Source organism: Rhopilema esculentum, chromosome 21 (assembly GCF_057945365.1).
Source record: "Rhopilema esculentum isolate cy_ngs chromosome 21, ASM5794536v1, whole genome shotgun sequence".
In the NCBI taxonomy this organism is placed as follows: Eukaryota; Metazoa; Cnidaria; class Scyphozoa; order Rhizostomeae; family Rhizostomatidae; genus Rhopilema; species Rhopilema esculentum.
Window position 1 is genome coordinate 167,596 of NC_142835.1, and position 15,658 is coordinate 183,253.

Here is a 15,658-nt window from a genome sequence, read left to right on the forward strand (position 1 = left end):
CAGGTATTTTAAAATTTTGTGTCTATACCTTGCTAAAGGAAGAGTATAAGCAACAAAGCGTTGCATAACAGGACTGATAATTACAATATTTAAAAAATTTGAAACACACACATGAAAACAATCCGCAGATCAGATCAGATTATATATTGCACACGTTTTGCATACGTAAAGCCCTGGTCAAACGATCCAACATTTCACCCAACATTTCGCCTAACACTTTTCTATTATGTTGGAATGTGACCCAACGATGGTGGTCAAACGATCCAACATTTCACCCAACATTTCGCCTAACACTTTTCTATTATGTTGGAATGTGACCCAACGATGGTGGTCAAACGATCCAACATTTCATCCAACATTTCACCCAACATTTTCACTCGCAGATCGAAAAAGGACTGGGTAGAAGTTCGCGCTGAAGGCTGCACATTTTCGCGAAATTTCGATCCGAAAAAATAAAAGGCAATCACTGCCTTCTCTTTTTATTTTCTCTTCAGATATTCTCACTGTCATCGCTATCTTTCAGGACGAGCGTCGCATCCCCTATCAAGGCCGTGACCTAAATTTGTCCCCCTGCCCTTTCTTGTAGCTCCTATGTGCTACAGTTTCTTCAATGACGCTAGAAACCTCTTCTTTCGCACATAATACGTTATAATCTGTTATATTGTCCATAATTAAAGTGTAACTGATTGTAAGCAAACGCAATTGTTGAAACGAACGAAACCAGCACAAGAAAACAACAACGATGCAATGATTGAATTTTGGCGCTCCTTAACCAACTGCGCTTGCGCTGAGCCAACAAAGTTGGCTAAGGTGGTCAAACGATCCAACATTTCACTTAACACTTCAAGGCAATAGAATTGTTGGACGTCGGCTGCCAACAATTTTTACCTCAGTCAAATTTCGTCTAACATCGAAATTTACGATGTTGGGTGACCCAACAAGGTAGTCAAACGATCCAACATTTCACGAAACATGATGTTGGGCGAAATGTTGGGTGAAATGTTGGATCGTTTGACTAGGGCTTAAGTTGTCACAATATACAATATTCTATATCCGCTTTTCGCGAGAAAGTTGAAATTACTCGAAAAAGAATTTGAAATCATTTCTTTTTTTTTTAATTTTCCATTACAGTGGTTTTTTCTATTTTCCAAAATCGATAAGCAAATCTCTAAAAAACAGAACGTTTCGGCCACAGTGATGTAATGATAAGTGGCTGGTGTAAGTCAGGTTCCGATCCAAAACTATCCGCCGATCGAACGGAATGGAGCGGATCAGGTCAAGCTGATCAGATTTGCGGATCATTTACAGTCTGTTTATACAGTCCCGGGAAAATTTATACTGTTAAGGTTAACAATTGTTCCATTTAGCCGTTCCGTTTACGCTGTAACGCTAGTCTATCATAAGATAGTCCACCACACGCTAGTCCACCAGGCGCTAGTCCACCATACGCTAGCCCATCACACGCTAGTCCATCACACGCTAGTCCACCACACGCTAGTCCACCACACGCTAGTCTACCAAACGCTAGTCCACCACACGCTAGTCCACCACACGCTTGTCCACCAGGCGCTAGTCCACCATACGCTAGCCCATCACACGCTAGTCCATCATACGCTTGTCCACCACACGCTAGACCATCACACGCTAGTCCACCACACGCTAGTCTACCAAACGCTAGTCCACCACACACTAGTTCACCACACGCTAGTCTACCAAACGCTAGTCCACCACACGCTAATTCACCATACGCTTGTCAACCACACGCTTGTCCACCAGGCGCTAGTCCACCACGCCCTAGTTCACCACAGGCTAGTCCACCACACGCTAGTTTACCTTACGCTTGTCCACCGCACGCTACTCTTACCAGGCTTTGTCCTGTATTTTCGAAGTCGTTGTCTTTTCTTCAGAATTTTCTTTATTCAAAGGAGCTTTGAATTATTTACTACCATCGAGAATAGGTTGTAAATGTCGTTGGCGAAGACGTTGGTAACCATCGAAAATGGCTGCTTAGAATATTCAGCGCACCATTCTTTGCCACCGAATTTATAATGAATTTGAGAAGGTAGATTGGGCTTAATCAAATATACGTGTTCACTGGAAATCTACAGTTAATAACATAAGCGTAAGTATACAGAAGCATAACAGAAGCATAAGTCATTCCCGAAGTAGATAAACCCAATGTCGAAATCGTAGCTACAATCCTTGCCAAAAAACTTGACAAAATTAACTTGAAATTTCACGCAGCCCCCATTCCCCCTTCCTCCTAATGTTGAATTTTTTTTATCAACGTTTTATAAACATTTTTTTGATAAACAAGATTTACAAGATTTACGAACTTGCTAATCAACGTTGTCTAGGGAGCGAGGAGGGGGAGTTGTGAGCAAGCCCGTAGCCAGGCCTCTGAAAAATAGGGGGCAAACTCCCCAGGGCAAATGCAGGTGAAGTTCAAAGTGAAGTTTTTTGTAGATGGGGGGGTAGTTGAAACAAAGAAGCAAGAAAATGTATAACGATTTCTGAAATTAAACAATTAACCAATTTTCTTCCAAAAATTACCTCTTCCATCAAGATCTTATTTTCAAACACTAGACATGCAAGATTGCACTTCTTCTCTGTCTGCAAAAAATACTTTGGGGAATCTACTATTGTTAATGAAGAAAACACTCTTCGAAGTTCTTATGTGTTTACGTGGAGCAAGCAGTAACTGCAACTCATAAAAATTAGCAAAAATATGTTAATATCAGCACGCTTTCTCTATGCAGACGCTAAATCTATCTTTCCGAGCTTGCTTTTTAGCCACTTCAACTTCACATCTTTCTAGCCACATCAACTTCATTTTATTTGGATAAACGAGACGAGAGAGCTTCCATCTTCTCCCACAAAACTCTGTGTTGACTGATTCAGACCTTCTGCTGAACTCCACTTCAATCAGCTGCAACGATTCTTGTCTTCAATACTTGAAGCTATTACCGTTTATGACTCACAGACTGAAAGTGCTTGGTACTGACAGAATCAGCTAATTGATTCGAAACAAAAGCCCTTCTTCGCTGGACATTGCTTTCTTTAAAAATCAGCAACCATTTTCGCGCTTTGAACCACAGTCAAGTTTTCACATCGTTCTTTAAGGTCCTCTCTCACTGCTTTAACTACAGACAGTGCAGTGACAAGATTGTGACTGGAAAATTGAAGCTGTTTTAACTTAAGATGATGTAAAATGGCGTTAGAATGTCCAGCATGCAGTTTACAAAAATGAACATTCAGCGGTCCTTATCCTCTTCTAGCTGATGCAGCAAGCCAAGCCACGGTCTTCGCTTCTTTAACTCCATGATCTTGATTTAAAAAAAATTTCAGCGTTTTTTTGTAATTCTGTAGGCTAACTAAAGAAACATGTGTTCTCTAACACGACAGAACATAACATTCCTACATAATTTGTGGTATGCAAACGTTTTAGCAATTTTTCTGAGAAGCGCCCAATTAGCGCCAAGTTTTGGCTTAGCAGCGAATGTTCTTCTGTCTTAGGTCCTACATGGATAAAAGAGACCCCAAAAACTATTTTCTTTCCACCACTATAGGCTTGACTCAAACTATCACGGCGATCCAAAGAAAACGACGAAAAAACCAAAATCTTAGAGACCAAATTCTCGGGGTGGCAAACAACCGGTCTTGCCACACCATGTCACCCCTTGGCTACGGGCCTGATTGTGCGGTTTTAGAAGTTAGGTCGTTCAGAGAAATAGCGCAGTTTTGCGTTTTCCAAGAGGTCCTGGCAAGGATTGTATGTTTGTTCCGTTTTTACGAAACTAAAGCTACGACACTCTGGTCAGTCTTTACAATTGTCTGATCTCTCTCAGAATCGTGTTTAATGTTGTCTTTAATCCAAATGCATCGATGTCAGCCGTCGAAAAAACTTCCCCTCATTACTCTATCCAAACCTCTAGTAGGCGGAGTGACCATAAAATATTATTCTGAAAGCATTTAAGATGCAGTATTGACTATAATGTGATGGTCTATGTAAGTTGTAATTATGCAGAAAGGTCTTATGAATTTTGCTTCAACCAAACCGAAGTCTAAGATTTGGATAAAATAATCAGTTTCGCAAACTGACTGGAAGAAAATCGATGTCAACATTATTATAACATAAAAGACCAAAGGCCAGAAGGTTTAATCATCAACGAAAAGCCTATTCTGTATTGAGGAAGTTGAAACATGAGATCGTGTTCATGCATTTAAGAAACAGGCCCTTGCACGCCTAACCACTCTTAATCCGCCGTAGAAAATCAAAAGAAGTTATACTGTTCCATTTACCCAAATTCAAATAAAAACTTTTTATGTTTTGGATTAGCATGATAACATGACCAGCTCTGGTGATACTAAAAGAGCTTTTACAACAATTGATTCTATGTAAGGAGCGCAATTTCAATTTGATAATGTTTATCACATGCTTTCAAATCAATCAGCAGATACTGAAATTGGACAAAGATACAAGCAATTTGTGGACATACTTGGCAGTCATTTATTAGCAAGAAGAATCACAGTTGAAACATGCGTAATGAAAATCGCATGGAAACCGATCGATAATTGAGAAAATAATTTGTGCAACAATGCAAAAAAGCACATAGACTGTTACAAAGTTACTCAATCTAAATGTTGCCCGTTATCATTGCATTGTTTATTGAAGGAATTCACTCAGGAGATCAATATCTTTGCAAAAAGTAGACCCAGAGTGGTTTTCTCAACTGCTTCCAAGCCATGATCTGATGTTTAAAGAGCTACCCAATAGTTATTTATATTTTTAAAAAAACCAGCAAAATGGGCCAATCAAAAACACAAAAAGGGAAATAAAGACCTGAAATTCCAGCAACTGCTTATGGAGAGGATTTTTATACATTGCAGACCTTGACCAGCGTTAGGCTTAAACTGTTGCTGACAGTTAAATACATCAATTTATCATAAGCAGCAAAAATCAATTCAAAAAAGCAATTCAAGAAATAAGGAAGTTACGATATAAAAAAGAAAATAAAAGAGGAATTCGAAGATTCAAAGAATCGCAAGAATCTGGTCTGACCATTCGTTTCAATTCAATTCGAATTTTTTGTATAGCAATCCCTAATAATACAGCTAAATTATCATTGCCGTAAATCCTCGCATAAGCACTCAGATGCTTTTTATTTTAGGCACTTTTATGCATGGGGGCTAATTCGAGGGGGGCTTATAAAAATCATCTAAAAGTTTTCATGCAAAGTGCTCCTTTCGTAGCTTCTCAACACGTTTAAAATCATTTCACTTGCAATTCTACTTAGTTTCTCTGCTTTGTACTTAGGTATGATATCTTGAGGAATTAGGATCGTAAGATAAGCCTCGGCGAGACAAGAAACATCATTAAGTCCAAAACAATGTCGTTTCTTTTCCTATTTGTCAATGATTCGTTTTGTTAGTTGTTTCAATTGCTGATTGAATATGTTATCATTCGTTTAATAGAATTGTGTAGCTTCCTGCTGCATCCCAAATAAGGTCCATGTGGAAGCTTATTATAATGCAAAAATGGGCATACTAGGATGAGGGCCTTTTCGAGGGTCGGGGGCTTAATAAAAATGCTACTTCCAAGGTGGGGGCATTTCGAGCAGGCAAATTAGAGGATTGGCGGTATTTGCAACCAGGGGCGCCTACCCTGGAGGGGCTGCAGGAGCAGCTGCCCCTCCTGCCCTCTTCCAGGAGGGGCAGAAGGAGCAAACAGTGCCCTTGAATATTAACTCCCAAAAAAAGATTATAGAATCTCGTAGATATTTGATGACTAGTTTAGCCAACCTCATTATGTTAATTTCCATTAGAAATTAAAATAAATCGAGAAAATTTCCATTTTTGCTGTCGGTCTTTGATACAGGAAAATTCCTTTTTCGGAAGAGGACAATAAAATTCTTAAAACCGATGGCGTCTTAAAAGATACTGAATTTTTTGCACATTGCCAGAGCAAATTGTTACGCTTGTTTCATACCTTAAAGAAGGAAACATACTGAAGTAAACAATTATTTGATTTACTATTGTTTCTTGCGATTATGATTTTCCTTGTTGCATTCTCAATGATTCTGCAATTATAGAGTATTGAGACTATGCAGAAAATCAAATTTTTACAACCAGCTCACTTAGAATTGTCATGACTTTTGCAAAACAAGACAAAAGTTTAAATATAAAAAAAAAGAGCATTCCTTCAGGTTAATGGTCTGGAGCCACAGCTACTTATACACCTGGACAAGTTTAGACTGACTTAGTTTATTAAGTTTCTGGAGGAACAAGAGGGCAGTCTCTGTCTTAAATGCAGTTTCAGCGGGAGTTTCAATTATAAATCAGCAACAAAGCAATCTTATTTTTGCATTACCGTCGTACAAGCAGTTACAAAACATGGTAGTTCATCGACACGCCAGTGGCTGTTTTAGGGACTGCGGGGCCCGGAGCCAAAAAAATCTGCGGGGCCCTTGTTCTTTACAATTTCTATCTTCTTTCTTAGGTTTGAGGCCCCTATTTGGCTATCATAGGCGCAAGGGGCCTGGGGCCATGGCTTCCCTGGACCCTCCTTAAAGCCGCCACTGGACGACGCAAAAATAAAAATCAAGCAGATCCCAAGTGTTTTGGAGTTTTCCTCGGCCCGAAGCATCCTGGTTAAAGCATACTTTACACGATGAACGAATATCTTATTTAGAGTTCAAGAAAAGCATGATGATTGAAGGGAACACATTTTGGAGCATTCTAAACATTATGCCAAAATTATTAGTTCTTATTCTAGGCAAGAGGCGATTGGTTTGCTCGGTTTTGGTTCATCTTTTCTTGAATATTGACTACAAAAGCACAGAATCGCAAGTCTGACAGACATGATGGCATCTCTTTCCCGTTTCTTGCTGGTTATTCCTTGATTTTCATAAAAAAGGTGCGCCGAAGTTTTGATCACCGGCCTTGACTCTCGCCGTTTTGATCAGACCCTGGTGCCATTTTTGCATTGGATCTGTTTAAGAAACAACTGCTTCAAAAAGATTTCACGATACCCTATCGTATGCTCTTTATTCCTAACGACAATCCTATTTCAGTTTTAAAAGGAATGCCAGCAAAGTGCTTCATTTATTGGTTTTCATTGGTATTCTTGATTGTTTTCACTTATTTTCAATATGACCGCAAGTGTTTTCTAGCCTCTGAACGTGGTGATAAACTGATGTATGACTGATCTATATCTTATTCAAATTTATTCCTGCAATGTTGCCAAGATTTAGAAAATAATACCTGGGAGATTTCATGAGCGCAGCTAGTGAACAATGGAACTGGGGTCCAGAGTGGGGGGCAGAGGAATTCCGAATTTTAGTAGATATGGAGTGCTCAAATGGCTTAAAACTAGACCATTCAGAATACCTGAACATTTGTTTATTTCACATTAAAAACATTCCAGAAAAACACAGAGGCTTTTAATCGCAAGAATATACAATTGAAGCAGTGAACAATAATAATATTGATACATTAACGTGTTTGACAATCATTCGCGCGACATGTCCGGGCAATTGTTTGTCATAAACAATATAGTGGAATGGAATGTGTTCAGCAACCACTGCAAGGAGTATGATCTGAACTGAAAGAAGAATGAGGCCCAGGAAGAAATCCGTGAGAAAAGTAACTCCCGTCGTGAGACTGTGAGAAGAGGTGAATATCCGTGATTCTCATGGCCAAACCATGAGACTTGGCAACCTTGTCCTGTAAATGGAAATTGTCTACGATCTCCAACCCCACCAATAATGCCTTCTAGATTACACTGACATACTGTATCTGTAGATGAAATCTTGCTTTTTCTGAATGCCAGTTGACATCAACTCTGGAAAAATTTTCCTATTGGCCTTGATGCAAAGACTAGCCCTGGTCAAACGAACTGAGTATTTCACTGAGCAACACTCAACATTTGCAAACCTTGCTTAGCTTTGCACAGCGTGCTGCTCAATACAGGGTGGTCAAACGAACTGAACATTGCACCCAACAACACCGGCATACTACCGGAAAACAAGGACCCAGGACCTTAAGGCAGGACCGAGGACCAGGACCCAGGACCGAGGACCAGGACCGAGGACCAGGACCGAGGACCAGGACCGAGGACCAGGACCAGGACCGAGGACCAGGACCAAGGACCAGGGCCGAGGACCAGGACCCAGAACCAGGACCCAGGACCAAGAACCAGGACCCAGGACCCAGGACCAGGACCCAGGACCAGGACCAAGGACCAGGACCGAGGACCAGGACCCAGGACCCAGGACCCAGGACCGAGGACCGAGGACCAGGACCAGGACCCAGGACCAGGACCAGGACCTAGGACCGAGGACCCAGGACCAGGACCAGGACCGAGGACCAGGACCGAGGACCAGGACCCAGGACCAGGATCCAGGACCAGGACCCAGGACCAGGACCCAGGACCAGGACCCAAGACCGTATATGTTTTCGACGATGCACTCGCTGTTTCCTTTATAAGAATACCAAGTTATAGCATTGCATACCATGAACAATTGTTCATAAAATCCAAAAGTTTTACACATCGAACAAAAGACTGCACATCATTGTAAGGGGGAAAAGAAACTGATTTTATTTCTGACTTTGTGTGAAAAACGAAAACTCGGGTAGCTCGGGAATATGTAAATGTACGATTAAACGAAAGCAACGCCTTGAAATGTGAAATACTCTTATTGGCCACGCAAACCTGACGTGGTTGTTTTAGCATGAATGACTATTGCTATTCTTTAGTAGGATCGGGGTATATTTTATGCACACTGCTAACCTTATATCTTTAGTAAGCCCACATCATTAAAAAGCCATTTAAGCATAAGTAGTCTTAATATGTTTAAATAGCAAGACATTAGAACGTTTCTATGCTCTAGAAGCAGGAATGGCTGCACTCCCTTTGGTATGTTTTTCATGAACCGCGGAGCATATTAAAGAGTGAGGGGGCTGAACCTTTTTTTGGGGTGGGGCGCTAAGCATGCTCATAATCAAGAACAAGTCGATTTTGTATGATTTTAAGAACAGCCCCCTTCCGCGGTACCAGTATGTTTATCATTTCAGCATAGTTAGCTAGCACAGCAATTACTATTCTATAGTAGGATGGGGGTATCTTTGATGCACACAGCAAACCTTATATCTTTAGTAAGCCCACATCATTAACTTACTTACTTACTTACTTACTTACTTACTTACTTACTTACTTACTTACTTACTTACTTACTTACTTACTTACTTACTTACTTACTTACTTACTTACTTACTTACTTACTTACTTACTTACTTACTTACTTACTTACTTACTTACTTACTTACTTACTTACTTACTTACTTACTTACTTACTTACTTACTTACTTACTTACTTACTTACTTACTTACTTACTTACTTACTTACTTACTTACTTACTTACTTACTTACTTACTTACTTACTTACTTGGGCCAAAGATCAGCCAGTTAGCTTGAAAAATCAATTTTTACTAAATTTTAAGATAAGGTAGGCAAAAATCCTTAAATTCTGTCAATAACGAAAGGAATAATGGGCAAAGTTTGGTAACAAACCTTTTCAGGTTTCTTCACCCCAAATCACTGGCAAAGTATGAGTTGTCTGATTAGATTTTCATCACAACAGCTGTAATTGCAGCATATCCAGATGATTTTACGAAAAATTTGGAAACCGAATTGCGATTATTTGCAAAGGAAAGCAGAGTGAGTTCATCCTTTCCAGAAGTGTACAAATTACTAATTCTGTTTGTAACAATTCCAGTTGCGGTTGCCACAGCTAAGAGATCATTTTCAAAACCTATATTGATTAAAACGTACTTAAGGTCAAAGATATCTCAAGAAAGACTCGATAACTTGGCAATACTGTCCATAGAAGATTCAGAAGCCAAATCAATTGATAAGACTGAACTCATTGAGCAATTCGCACATGTCAATGCTCGATGGCATAAAAGAATTGGCATATAGAACTTGAAAGTTCTTTTTCCTGATAACATTTCAAATAAAATCATATTCATGACGTTTTTTAAGCATTTGTGAACAAATTTTCACATAATTTTACGGAAATTGCATTGATAATGTTTCTTCATCTGGGTCTTAAAATATTCTTCATTATTCATAAGGACCACATAAGGATAGAAAGTTTAAAGCTATGTTGGAATTTGTTGCAGAAAAGTAGTCTAGTCATTCAAATTTTGACAGTATCTATAATTTTGAAGGTCTAATGCCCATTCACTTTTACGAGTTGAACCGGCTTAAAATCAGTCATATTATTGAGTTAGGCCATCTTCTTGGTCTATCCAACAAATTGGACGCGTTTGATTGGTTGAAATAAAACTCAGTATAAATGTAGCTGGTTTAACTACGCCAGTGTGAAGGCAGCATAAGCAAACATTTATTATTCACACCTGCACAGATTTCTTTAATGTTTTGATATGAAGTTTCACATTCAAAGTATTACGTAAGAAGAGGAGCTGTTATTTCATTTAATGTGCCACCATTAGAGAGCATAAAAGTTTATTTGGCGGCAGAATCTCTCTTCGTATATTGTTCTATGTTATCTGTATGGGGTTTTTCGGGAAAACCCGAAAGAGTGAGTGATTAAGCTCTAAAATTTGACTCAACCTTAGTTAAGTATGGGGGCCCCAAAACACGACTTTCACTAAGGGCCCCCACACTGCTCCGTTACGCCACTGGTTTTAGTGAGCACAATGTCAAAAAAGCTCTCAATGTATTCTTGGTACGAAACTTAGTTCAACTAGTGTGGTGGAATTACGATTTTACCCGGACAAAAATAATAAAAAGCTGTAATTTGGCACATAGGTTCCGTACAATACTGGGAATAACCAGAAAAAAGCCCCATCAATTGGACATTGGGAATTCCGTATTTGGGCAAATCCTATATGGCGCACTGATCATTAGGGGTACCAATTTTGATGTCGCTAAAACCTTGAATATGTACCTATTCTGAAAGACAGTTTCATGCTGAACGACTTTTATTCAATATACACGCCCTTACAATGTTGAAATAAGTACTTTCTGGTAAAAAATAGCAGATAGGGGGTAACTGGGCAATAGAATGTATACAGTGGTGGCGCCAGAGGAGGGCTAGGGCGCTACAGTCTCTCCATTGGAAGCATCTAGCCCCCCTTTCGGAATAAAATTTTAGGTTATTTTCGGAGCAAACTTGACAAAATAACGTACGAAAACTGCATATTATAGTCAATTTAGCCCCCCTGTTGGAAGCTCCAACCCCTCTGTCGGAAGATTTCTGGCGCCACCTCGAATGAATGTATATAAGTTTATTTATGATCAACTTTTATATTAACAAGATCAAAACATGCGATGATGAAATCCTATCCAACAAGGAGCAGGTTAAGAATCCCGCTAAACATTTTGAAATTTCTGCAATCCTTGTATTATTTTGAAAAAATCTGCGTCCGGCAAGTATGTAGAATTCCCTCGTTCCGTTGAGAAATTGCCAGATTTCCGCAATCTACGAAAAATTTCCCTAAAATTCTGTTCTTCCGCAAACTCTGATGACATTTCATTTGGAGAACCTGTGCCTTGCAGACAAATATTCTTGCTGGTAATAACTGCGGGTACGGAGGTCTTTTAATGCACGTGAAAAGTGAAAATGTGAAAAGTGAAAAGTAAACACACGGGAAAAGGTGGACCACGTTGAAGTATAGATATTTGTCTCAGGATTTTCCAATTTCCAAGTTCGGTTTTTCCCTGTTTTTTATAACTATTTTCCGGGTTTTGGGTCCACTCAAAACACCCTCTGTTTCATGTGCACACTTCTCAATTAAAAAATTTGCAATTTTTGGGATTATACGTAATTTGGAAGTTATCTCTTTTTCTGGTAAAGAAGGGCATAAAGGGAATATTACTGGCCCAGCATCAAGCTGTAGTTTTGTGCAGCCACTTTGAATTTGCACTGAATTTGGCAGTGTTTTTCACGTCTTAGTAACAAAAATTACTAAGATGGAGGATGTCAATGAAAAAGTTGAAAAACTGTCCGAATTGAAATCTTCATCTTTAAATTAGTTTATAATGAAAAAATCATGTTTTTTGGACCGTTCGGTCGCGAGTTACTTTGTTTTGAATTTTCAGATATTTCTATAGATTTGACCGGAATTTGCTGCTGCAGTGAAAAAATTTCACTAGAGTCAGCCCTGGCTGAGTGGGCCCGGGTTGAGTCAGCCCAGGCTGAGTGGTCCCGGGTTCAGTCAGCCCGGGCTGAGTGGGCCTAGGTTGAGTCAGCCCGCGCTGAGTGGGCCCGGTTCAAGTCAGCCCGCGCTGAGTGGGCCCGGTTCAAGTCAGCCCGGGCTGAGTGGGTATTATCATACTTTATCTTATTCACACACTTAATGATTTTGCGTCGATAGAATTTGCGATATAAAATAAAAATATTCAGCAAGAGGATCAGCCATTTTTTCCGCGCGCTTTTCAATATTCACTCGTCCCACTTTCTTTCTGCCCAATCACCACTAAATTTGCATATTATAAGGGTACGTATGTTAAATAAAAGTTATTTAGCATGAAATTATCTTTCAAAAGATGTACATACTATGTGGTTTTAACAACATTAAAATTTTGAACCACTACTGATCAGTGCGCTATTATGGTATTTGCCCAAATAAGGAATTCCCCTGGCCATTTCCAACTTAGTATAGAACATCTGTGCCAAATTACAGCTTTATATTATTTTTATCCAGGTTAGACCGTTTTTATATCTAATTCCACTACACTAAACGCCCGAGCTAGGCATGCGTGAGTTGAGCAAAGTTCAGGGTGGTCAAACGAACTGAGCATCGCTCAACAACACCCCGAACAAAAGAAATATTTGATAACTCTCTCAACATTTTTGATCGCCGTCAAACAACTCTGAGCAGGACTAAGCAAGACTGAGCAGGGCTGAGCAAAGCTGAGCAAGTGTTCAAACGAACTGAACTTTTTACAGAGCAGGCATGTTGAGCATTGCTCAGTGAAATGTTCAGTTCGTTTGACCGGGGCTTTAAAATACGACGCTGAGCTATTCAAGAACCCGGTGAAGGGCTTTTAGCTGTAATTTCTTGACTTGCTGTAAGTCTTCAGTTCTTCCAAAGCCTGTGAAAGCAAAGTAAAACGTAACATGAGATAACATGAAACAGAACACCCTACAATTTACAAGGAGCTCTTCTTTCTATTTACCTACGTCAGTTAAACGGGAAATAGGTATCTAATCGTCGATAGGACATCTTATATAAAAATGAGTGTAAGGTTGCAAAAATAGCTTTAAAAATTGTTTTCAAGTTTTTGGGGGTGCTCAGATTCTGGTTGTTCCAGACATGGCTTTAATTTATCGCTCGGGTAAAAAGAATAATTCCTTTGTCCTTCAAAAGGGTGTCAAAGCTTTCAATGCTCAAATTGCAACTAGATTTTGTTTTATAATGTGTAGCAAGGGCATTTTTATGTTTCTGAAAACTATTTTGGGGTGAATGCCCCTCCGATTCCCAACTTTGACAAATTGAGCTTATCGCAGACATATGACTGGGCTAGTTGTCATCTCAATGGAATACAAAGGACAGTCCCTTTATTCAAGGACAAAGGGAGCTTAACAGCGATTAATTCGTATAAAAACAGAAGGAACCATTGTCCTTTTGGAATCCAATGACTCAAGGATAATCCACATTAGCGAACAAAAGGTGTGGTTCTGGAATAGTCGTCTGACCGGGAGTAGTGTTCACATGCAAATCACAAGAACGGTAAACAGCGTAGTAAGCATAGTAAAAGCAGCCAAAGCTTGAAAAGAGCGTAACAGCAATGGAAACGCAAAAGGGACATTCATTGCAAGAGCATGTCTGCTCGAAAAAGAATGCTGACTGCTCGCCGGCGAAGAAGCCTTCGTTACTGAGAGCAAGAAGGAAACTTGTCTTCGAAGACCGAAGTGAAGGTGGAGGTGGAAGTCCATTGCGTATGGAGTGCCTAATGACCGAACATAGAAATTTGTTATCTGATGTTCAAGCTTCTGAACGGTCAAGATGCTTAAGTAACTTCAACTTTGATTTGGATGCGGCACAGCCAGCGAAAGGACGTTTTAATTGGGAAAAGGTAGGAGTTGTTCCGCCACAAACTGATAGTGGAAATGGAAGTCGGAAATCCCTGATTCATTGATGGTCTCGCATGATTAGATTTCTTGTTGTGAATCGAAGCTTTTTTCAGTGTTATAATTTCCACATTGGAAAACAAAAAGAATCGTAACTGTTGCTAATGCAGAGAAGATAAGAGGCGTTCCAGCTAGAGAAAGACGATGTAGGTTGAGGAAAGTGCAGTTCGAACAACAGACAACGCCATTATGCGGAAACAGCAGGATGCTGGAATGATGTAATAATTACAGCCAGTGTATCATAGAAGCCCTATTTAGCCCCTTATTATCAATTGCTTTCCACAGTAAGGGTTTTTGTAACGGCCAGACAATATCCACCCAGCCTGAGCCTGATTGATATTAAATCTGATAATTGCAACCTTTGCATTCAAGAAGTTTGTAAGGCAGGATCAATTGAAATGGCAACTTAAATTGTCAATATTTTTTGTTGCTAACACACCAATTAAGGCATAGGCCTATATTTTCCTTCAACTTTTGAAAAGAGCTGTTCTGTAACAAGCCATGTCGGTATTAAATCAACCATCTAGGGCATATAATAGGGCTTCATGGTAAGCAAAAGTTTCCAAACTTTAAACAAATTTGTCATGGGGCCTAGCCATTAAGTTTGAATTGAATTGAATCGACTGCTATCTTCTGATATATGCAAAGGCACAATCAGGAGGCAGCATAATTATAAATGTTTCATGACCTAGACATGCTTCACCACTGACGTATTAATAAATCTGTTTTGATTGACATGCACATTTTTGCTGCAAACTGAGTTTAAGATGATTTCCAAATTTTAAAGATGCAATAAACAATCTTAAATGAGAAGAAGGTTTTTTTAAACCTGTCTTTAAATGTTAAAGTTTTAAGACCCAGCTGATAAGTCCAATCAAGATTTTTTTATACTTTGCAGATAATTATGTGAATGTCATTCTAATGGCATTAAATTGTCAATTAATATTATTTCATTCAATAGGAGGCTTAAATTATTAGAAGTGAACTGAATTTTAATTCACTTTAAAACAATGGTTTATTGTTAAACTATTTTTACACATATTGTGAGCTACTGCTTGTAATGTGTATTCTTGTTGCAGTGTATGTCAATTTGTTTGTAGAAATATTTCTTGTTCTAAGAGAAATTTTAATTTAACCTTACTGTTTTGAGTAAGATGATTAGTTTACAGGCAGTTATGATTAGGCCAACTTTTTCCAGTATTTACTTATTTTGGCTTTTTACAGGAAATTCAGGCAAATTGTCCTTTATAAAATCGCAAAAATTGCACACAAGTTTTTTTTGTTTTAGCAGCAAGCTGCCTATTTCCAAAACCAATTTTTGATATAAAAACAGTTAAATTTTTTTTATCATTTGGTGTTGGAAGAGGGCTGTATGCCAGACAAATACCTCTAAAGTTGGCCTAATCAAGATGTCTTTATTATAAACTATGGCAATTTGAATGCAGCAGAAAATAGAAGATACTGTTTTTTCCGAAGGCAATTTTAAAATCACAAT